The 9,454-nt window shown below is 40.5% G+C and overlaps 1 protein-coding gene across 1 annotated transcript in view; it reads right to left on the minus strand.

The window, feature by feature from the left end:
- Positions 1-9,454, minus strand: part of ptchd4 (patched domain containing 4) — a 30,465-nt gene that overhangs the window by 2,404 nt on the left and 18,607 nt on the right. The gene's annotated exons all lie outside the window — the stretch shown is intronic.

Below are 9,454 nucleotides of genomic sequence, written 5' to 3' on the forward strand. Positions count from 1 at the left end.
GGGGGGGGGGGGGGGGGGTTACGTACTAAATATTTCAGTAAGAGTGAACCGTGGATTTGGCCCATCCGTATGTTCTCTGCTTACATCAGCTTTAAAATATTCCTTTCAGACCTCGCAGGTGGACAGGGGGAATAAGGGGGATTGCTACCCTTGGCAGCATTATAAATTTCCCCTTGTTTGACAGAGGAAAAAAGTTAATTCACTATAAAGGATTAGGTCTATGTAATGAGTCGGCTAGATGGTTCTTCCTGCTTTTAGTTTTATTAAGCTGTGCTGCAAGTCAATTAGTTAGTGTCAGTTGGTTTAGAGGGTGTGGAGACAGAGGAAATTCACACCCCTTGTTTTTCCGATGTTACACCAGGGGCATCTGGATGTGTTTCCCTTCACTAGTTACCAAATAGGATGTTAAGTAGTGTGTCATTTTTTAGACATGATTGGAAAAGCTCGGGGATTCATTACAGTGATTGATTGCTGGCAGGTGGAGATAGATAAAAACAATGAGCCCATCTGGTAAAGTGTCCCTGGTTAGTATCAGTACTAACATCACTGCAGGATTTGGTTTCTCTGGGTGTTTTACATGAAATCTGCTATATTTCTATTAGATCACTCAAAAAACAGTCAGCCAATCAGAAGAGAGGCTCAGAGCCTCCTCTCTTCTGATTGGCTCACCGACCTGTTGTTACTATAGTTCCAGAGAGAAGCCTGAGAGAGGAGATGTAAAACCACATTGAGATGGTTTTTGGTTCTTAAAACCACAAATATATCTATCTATAGCATGTATGTATGTGTGTACACTACAAGTCAAAAGTTCTGGAACACCGCCCTCTTGCTATTTTTTGATTTTAATTTCAGAAATTCCAGTCCAAGTTCAATGAATAATCTGAATAATTGGTAATCTTAATTGGTTTAAGGTTAAATTGTAAACTCCCGAAGTTAAAAAGAAAACATCCGGCCACGCTCTGTGGTATGTATAAAACTGCTGAGCAGAGCCAGTTGATTCTGACTTTGCATGATCAACATGGCAAGAGGAAAAGATCAAAGTGACTTTGAAAGAGGGTTCATTGTTGGGGCAGGAGCTTCAGTCACAAAGTCTTCTCTGCTGGCTGGTGTAAAACTAAATCAAAATCAGGTGCCAAAATAAAGTTTTATGCTCACTCTAGAGACTTAACACACAAAGTTAGTGATGGATTTACGAATTTAATGTAATCGACAAATGATGGAAAACCAGCAAAGCCTGCACAGTGTGGACAGAGCCTGAGCTTTAATCAGTGAGAAAGTGAAAAGGCAGGAGGGAGAGGAGCACATGGCTGGAAGCATGACTGAAGCTCAATGCTAATCATCTTTGGAGAAAACCGACAGTTCTGTCGACGTCTGAATGCTGAAAGACGCAAAACTGAACTTCCACATTTTTACTGAGGCCAGATGGGGCGTGGGAATAACAGCAAGAGAGAGAGAGAGAGAGAGAGAGAGAGAGAGAGAGAGAGGTTCCCATTTGCCACAATTATTGCAGTGATGAAAACGAAACCAAACTAAATGTCACCATGAACACCCCTAAACAATCAAGCACACAAACACACACACACACACACACACACACACACACACACACACACACACACACACACACACACACACCTTATAGCTACAACTATGAGTCTGCAGGGATGACCAGACTCTCGCCATCAACACAAACACACACTGGAATGAACACACACACACAGACAGCAGCAGAACAGCAAAATGAATTTGCCTCTATATGAGACTGCAGGCAGCGTAACACACTTTCTGGCAGCTGCAGTGAAGGACCTGGTCCTCAGTATCTTTGAACAGCTGAGTGCAATGGCTGGGGATTGTGTTGAGATAATAGCAGGCTGTTACCAGTAATGTCAGCCTGGGAGAAAAAATAAAGATCAGATGTGCTTTTCATGCTGCATGGTTTAGCTGCTTCCTGCTGCTATTGGGGACAATTACATTAAGTCCTCAATAATTTCTTCGCTGTTTTTATTTTGAATTTACGTTTTTACAACAAAAAAATATCAGTTCTTCTTGTGACTACAAGACAGTGGACGCTGCTATTTTAATCAACTGGCTATGTTGGAATCACAGAAACTACTCTTTAAGTGACTTAAGTATTTCTATTGCTGCTAAACTTCTGAACAGTCTTATGTTACAAAGAACTAACAGTGTTTATGCTGTATAATACTATACCGTATTGCTAAAGCTAACTAGCTGCCATGCAACATAAGAGCTATTCTTCTACTTAAATTCCATGTCTTCTACAGGGCTAATTAAGCTAGCTTTAACATTTATTTTGTATAAAAATCCCATTGGCTTTTTGCTGAAACAAAAATACGTCATTCCCGCAGCCCTCTATTATCTCTTACATTGCTGATATTAAGTGCTGAATGTCCATTTGAACGACTCGAAATCACAGATCCCTATAATTACTCCTTCCCTCGGTCCCAGTACTTGCACTGTTAATATATCTAATGTCTAGTCTGGGTGCTCTATCTGAATGGGAAGGCTGTAATCTTGGTGTTATTTTTTTATTTTACTCTGACCTGTAATATGATGCTCAGGTCACTAACGTACTGCAATCTTGTGTAAAGCATATTACTCAGATCACACTGTGATCCTCTCATTTGCAGACCCTGAGAAGGTCGTGCATGCTTTTATCTCCGCCAGGCTTGACGATTGTTATTGACTTGACTATTACTATGTAATTTATTCGAGTCTCAGCAGGCACTTAGTCTCATGACCTCTGTATTTCTCAGACGCTGGCTCTGGCCCTCGTTGTTTCTTTCAGTATAAATACTGGTATCGCTGGTGATAACCTTTTGTAATTTTTTTTACCTCCAACACGATGAACCTTTGCACCAAGACAGCAGCTGCAAAGCACAACTGAGAGCCTCTATACACCCTCTGCAACCTTTTACTGAATCACCTGTTCCCCGTCTGTTTAATGGGGGATGGCCTGTGCTGTCCGCCAGCCACTGCAGCAGTGTGTCAGGAGGCAGGGATGGATAAAGAGAGGAAGAAAGATGAGAAGCTGTAGCTCAGACTGGAAAGATGAGGAGGCAAGAGGCTTTGTATATTGAGCATCTCCAAGATGCAGGTACAAGCCTGAATGGATTGTAAGAGGGCAGTTTGTCACTGGCTGTCCTGTAGACTATTTTCTTCCCAAACAAGAGGCGGGGGTGTAAAAAAAAGAGAAAGAAATAGTCTTATAGTCTCACAGCCTGAGCACAGTGAGGCTATAATGGAGGCCTTCTGCCTTCCCCTCCTCCCCTGGCCCACACCGGCCACCGAGTCATTAAACTACACTGCTGCTCTAAAACTTCTGTGGCACTTCGACCCCAGAAGCACATCCATCATGTGGCGAGAGAGCACATCGGCCGCTCCCGCCCACCGTGGATTCTTCCAATCAGGACGACTGGTAACCAAGCCGGCTCATCACACAGGTGGTGATGACAGAGGAGCCAATATCACAAGGAGGAGGTCCCGCCGCAGAAGAGGGGACACAGGGGAGACCAACAGCAATCTTCACTTCCAAATCAATATTTGGGTAATAACATCATATAAACCCCGGTCTCCATCATAAAGGAAATTTCTACAATTTCACTCTTAATTTCAGACACACAGTTCCCCAATGCTACCTTCATTTGCTGGCCTAGTTAACTGCAGCTGTTTGCTTATACACTGTTTTCCTGGAGGTGAGTTTCACCTTGCTGCAGGGCTACAGAGGTAATGACTGCTAAAAGACAGTATCATTACCCAGACTGCAGGGTGAGATTAACAAACTGCTCTCAGGCAAAGAATCAGATGTGCTATTAAATGAAAGCTAACAAGTTCAGGGAGTCCTTCCTCATTGGCTTCAAATTACACTTAAAGATCCTCAAAACCTATTTTCTCACTCCGCTTCTTTCTATGAGCAAGAGGTTCCTACATGAAGACATACTTTTCTTTTAGCTACACCAAACAAAAGTTTACATGGTCGTGTTCTCCAGTGTTCTCTAGTGTGGAGCACTTCTGCATTCTGATTGGTTGCAAGCCACTGCTTCTGTCAAGAGACGCTGACATGGAAAATGAACTTGTGAAATGACTTGTGGTAACTCTGATGTTCTAGCCGCTTTCGAATGATTAAAAATCACCCCCATGAATGTATGTACCAAAACTTCACAGCAATCCATCCAATAGTTTTCAAGATATTTTACTATTTCAGTTGAGACGTCATTGGCACCATTTGGGGTTTTTGCAGAATCGTCCAGTGGTTGGTTTTAACACAGAATGTCCCTGTCACTTGTTGAAGCTGGTGTCATAATAAATATGTGGGTTTCATTTATTGCTTATCAAACAGAGTCTTGTTTACTACTGACCCAATGATGCAATGGAAATTAGTATCACAAGCAAAAATGTAATACTGCTCCTCACCTTTAATACTTTTAATAATGCACACATTAATGTACATATGCACAAACTCACCCACGTACACTCACACCCTCCCCAGCGCAGCTCGGTACGTTCTCCTGGTTTCTGTGTAGGAGTTTGGCAGAGTTTGAAACAGATTTTTCTGGAATTGCCTCCAGGTGTGAAATGGCAAATCTGGTCATTTGCATTTTTAAGTCGTCCCCTTCTGAAAGAAGGAAAGTATGTTTCTGCTGCTTTTCTGCAGCAAAATTTCTTCGTTTTTAACATCTATATACGTCTTTTCGTTCCTGCTTTCTTGATCTCTCTCCAGCAGCAGGGTTTTATTGTTGTAACAATCTAATAAAGTAGCTTCTCTCTCTGTTGAAGAGCTGCAGCGTTCAGACTTGGCTATGCTATTATTATTTTAAGGAAAGGGAGCTCCCTGAATTTGTGTGTTTGCACAGCTTAATTTATTTATGGGCCTTTGTTTCTGTCGGTGTCGGCCTGCAGATACACAACAAGCTGGTCCCCATCAATCATATTACACCACACTGAAACAGCACTTAAAGCATGATCATTTTGAGTTATAGGACAAATGCATTATCCAAGCTGCTGTACTAAACCACCGATGCCAAACTCACAGACCATCATATACATAGCTATGTCAAAAATGTGTCTGTCTACTCAGAATCAGATTTCTGTGTTTCTCCTGGACTGCATCAGATCCTGAGAGTGAGTGTCTGTTGCTGTACTGCGTTTTGTTGGAGTTGTGCTGTTTGGAGCTTTGACTGAATTGTGAAAACAGAAAAATAAGGAGTGGACACTGACTTTGGGATGAATAAAACTGACGAATAATTTACTGGATGCAGTTCTGCCTTAAAGTGTTAAAGCAGAGAGAGCGAACACTTATCATTACACACAGACACCGAACAATCAAATGCCTTTTTTGATTCTAAATTTTGCCCAAGTGATTAATATTTTGTATAACTGTCACTAAAAAAGCCACAGCGATCAACACGACTGTCACAGGCCTGAGATCGCTGCCACTGTCTCATCTTTGAAGTGAAATGACTTCACAAGCAATTGATGACACTCGGCGCAAAAATACCACAACAGACCCGAAATACACAGACAGGAAGTGATGATGCGCGGTTTACAAAAGTTAGACCTTTTTTGCTGTCGATCCATTAAAAATTCACAACCTCACGACGCTTTGATGGCAATGCTTAGAGCTGTGATGAGGGGGGTTCTTTCAAAACCCACTTCCTGCTGGATGTTCCATTAAAAATTAATTAACCTGCGCACACACCTGCTCATTGACTCTCATCAATAAAAGTGGTTCTCATCCCGGTCAATGTTCACACGCTGACACAAATGGCAAATCTAATGAGAGGGTGAAATGTCGGAGGCAGCATCGTGGGGCTTGTTGTAATTAATTATAGTGGGGTTTTTCTTTCGTTCTGTACGCAATAAAAAATATATTGATTATACAGTTGGTGGAATTGTGAAAAAAAAACCCCAAAAAAAACCAAAAGGGGAATTTTTTTAAGCTGCACATACTGTACAGTGTTGGGGAGAAGTAGGTAATAAATGTAAATAGAAATATAGAAGTGTGTCAATAAATAAATAAATAGTTGTATAAATGAATACATAAATGAATAGATCAATAAAAGAATGAATGAATAAATAAATAAATAAACCTTTATGTCAGGAGATTTTTATTCATACTTCTACATTTATTTATTTCCGTTTTTCATTTATTGAGTCATTTATATATTTACATTATTATTATTATTATTTATATGTTTCTACAGGATTTATTTACCTGTATTTATTTATTCATGTATTGATTTATTTATTTAATATTAATTAAGATGGCATTCCATAATTAAGAAGTGTTGAGATAGTTAATTATAAAAATGGTTGAGACTGTAAGATGTGAAATGGAACTGAAGTTACACTCTTCAGGTCTATTGTAGAAGTTATTTATAATGACAGTTTGTCAGATAAAGACTCAATTATCCATCTTTTAATTTTCTGTTTTTATTTTTGGCTCGTGAGTCGTATAGTTTTCCTTTGAATGTCTCATTTTTTTGGGGCATTTCAGTCTGAGTCAGTTTGGCCATTACTATAAAGGGACAGATGTGTGGTGCAGCTCTGCTGCTTTTCTAATGGGCCAATAAACTGTCAGCCACCAGAACACAGGAAATACAAGCTGTGATTTTTAGATTCAGGTCACATTTCTTTTTTTCTCACAGTATAACTCAGACGAATTTAACCCCGACATTGCTGATTAAAATTTAAACTCTCAGCTCTTGCAGTTTTAAAATTCGATTTTCAAATAAATTGACTCACTGTCAGCCAGTTAGCCATCTTGATACCTAATGAAAAGGATGCCAGTAATTGTTGTGTATCATCATCTCTCTTCTCTATGAAAGCCTGAACATGAGAGTGCTGTTTCAGCGTGCTGCAGACCTGAGGCCATCACCCGCAGTGGTCTCAAATCCAATGTTTCCATTACTCCCTGTCACACATCAATGAAGATTTATACAGCTGCCCGATTAATGGCATATAATATGTCACACTTGGAGAGATGTGATATCGCTAGTGTTGATTAAAATTCTGTCACATTTTAGTGCACACTGGTAAATCAATAGATTGGAATGATTTAACTTAAACACTTCATGCTACGGTTTGAATTTAAATACGTTAGCATGAGCAGCATTAGCTCTCCGTGTGTTTCTCCCTGCCATTCATTACAAGGCACATTCATGGTTATGTTGAGTAGAGTGTGCTGCGTGTGTGTGTGTGTGTGTGTGTGTGTGTGTGTGTGTGTGTGTGTGTGGGTGTGTGTGGGTGTGCAGGTCAGCTGTTTTGGACTCAGAAAGTAATATGTGGATCAATACTCTCTGACATAATGGGGAGGAGCCACATATGACACATGCATACATCTACACACACACACACACACACACACACACACACACACACACACACACACACACACACACACACACACACACACACACACACACACACACACACCCTATGGGGAGTGAAAATTGACAGTGAAGATGAAATGCAGATACATACACTTGTGTGTTTATTCACTAAAACTCTCACGTGTGTGTGTGTATGTGATTAGCACATCTCAGCCATATACTGTTTGTGGTGTGTGTATGTATAATTACAGCTGTGCATGTGTAGGTATGTCCGTGTGCAGATCCTGCAACTAAACGTGCACGTGTGACTCTTAACGTTAATCATTATTGTTGCTGTATTTTGTTTTTGTAACTTGTAATGTAACTTTATTTTAAGTAAAAACAGTCCCCACCTTAGTGTTTTGTCCCTGTGGTGTTGTGAGTCTCCATGGGTTAATGTGTATTCAGGTGTAAGTCCCCACCAGGATATAAAAATGCAACATCACACCCCAAAAGAGCCAGTCCTCATGGTTATGACAGTATGAAGGTGCAAGGAGGTAAACTTTAAAAGCTGTGAGAGGAGACACACACAACCAAACACCTCAACTAATTCACGGTTGGTGGCAGCGAGGCAGTAGGGAGCTGACAAATGAGGCTGTAACTCTTTATTATCAGGTGTGTCTCTAGATGGTTGTGTAGCTGCTGGAGTCGCTGCCTGAGCAGCAGACACTGCACTTTGTTTCCAGACACCTGCTGAGAATTCATGTCCATGTTTGAGGCTTTTTCAGATACAGAAGTTCGGAACAGATTGGAATCAAAGTAAACTCCACAAGCTTCTGTTTCAGTTGGGGGGAAAAAGGTTGTTATTGTCTGTTACTTCTGCTATCCAGGACTCAGATGGATTGGGAGCATCTGGTCGCAAATTCAAAAATAATTCTGCAAAATACAACTATTATTATTATTATTCATTTGCCCCACATCGGGTTTAGGGAGTAATACTGTGGGGAACAAGCAGGTTTATGTCAAAGCTAAATAAAAAGAATAATCATTACAAAAATCAAAGCAGCAGGATGTTCATGTTCATATTTGGCTTTCTTTAAAAATGACTCCATTAGGCCAAAGAAAAATTGCACTCAGACAATGAGATGTTTTAAATAAATACCAATTATATTATCACAGCATGGTTTAAGGGTAAAAAGTGAAAGTGAAAGAAATTGCTTTTCTGTCATAAATTGCTTTGTTAAATTGCCTTTTTCATCCTAGGATTAAGCTGGAGGTTCATTTACAACCTGTCCTCACCGCTTGTGTTCTTGAACATCCTGACTTTTAGTCTTTTCTATGGGGTCAAGCTCGGAAAACACTGGATCTTACACTTCCCATAATGCAACTGCATCATTCCTAAGCCCCTTTGTTTTTCAAACTCCATGCCCCCCAGTTTATACCTAAGGCTACGTCCACACTAATGTTTTCATTTCCGGGGCGTTTTTTCAGGAAATGAATTTATAAAAAAACAAAAACAAAAACCCTTCTATGTCTGGTGGAGTCGAGCGCCTGAGGTTGGATTTTGTCCTCAAGTAGCCTTATTTTAGCCAAATAAATACAAAAGTGAACTTCCCCTTTCCAGGTAGCATTAAATAACCCTCCTACAGGTTCCCAGATCACCATGGTGATGTGGAGGGACGTAGCAGTCGCAAACTGCGCTGTGAGATTTAATTAGACTGTGACTTTTCCTTCCTGACACCGCAGTCAGTTTTAACACGGAGTCTCGTTATACTATAAATACAGCAGAGTGCAAATTTCACAGTCTTCAATTAAAGATGCTGTGACACAGGCTAGTGAGCACTGGTTATATAATTATGAACTGAGAAGGGGGGACACGAGTGGAAAATCTAAATAAAATCAGTACATGATACTGGGAATGGGGCCAGGAATGACTCCAGCTCCCAGAATAAAATCTGTCTTCCTGTTGCTCACGGCAACATTAAAATTCTGGTGGAAACATCAGGGATATTGTAATGACTTGCTCTTCCAGAAATAGTGTATTTTACAATTTGGGACCACATCATCCTGGAGCTATATTAATTAATGTATGGAGCTGGTTTATTATATCCCCCCCCCCCCCCCCC

This window comes from Seriola lalandi, unplaced genomic scaffold (assembly GCF_002814215.2).
Source record: "Seriola lalandi dorsalis isolate HSWRI2012SDOR001 ecotype SW California unplaced genomic scaffold, Sedor1 jcf7180002054544, whole genome shotgun sequence".
Classification (NCBI taxonomy): Eukaryota; Metazoa; Chordata; class Actinopteri; order Carangiformes; family Carangidae; genus Seriola; species Seriola lalandi.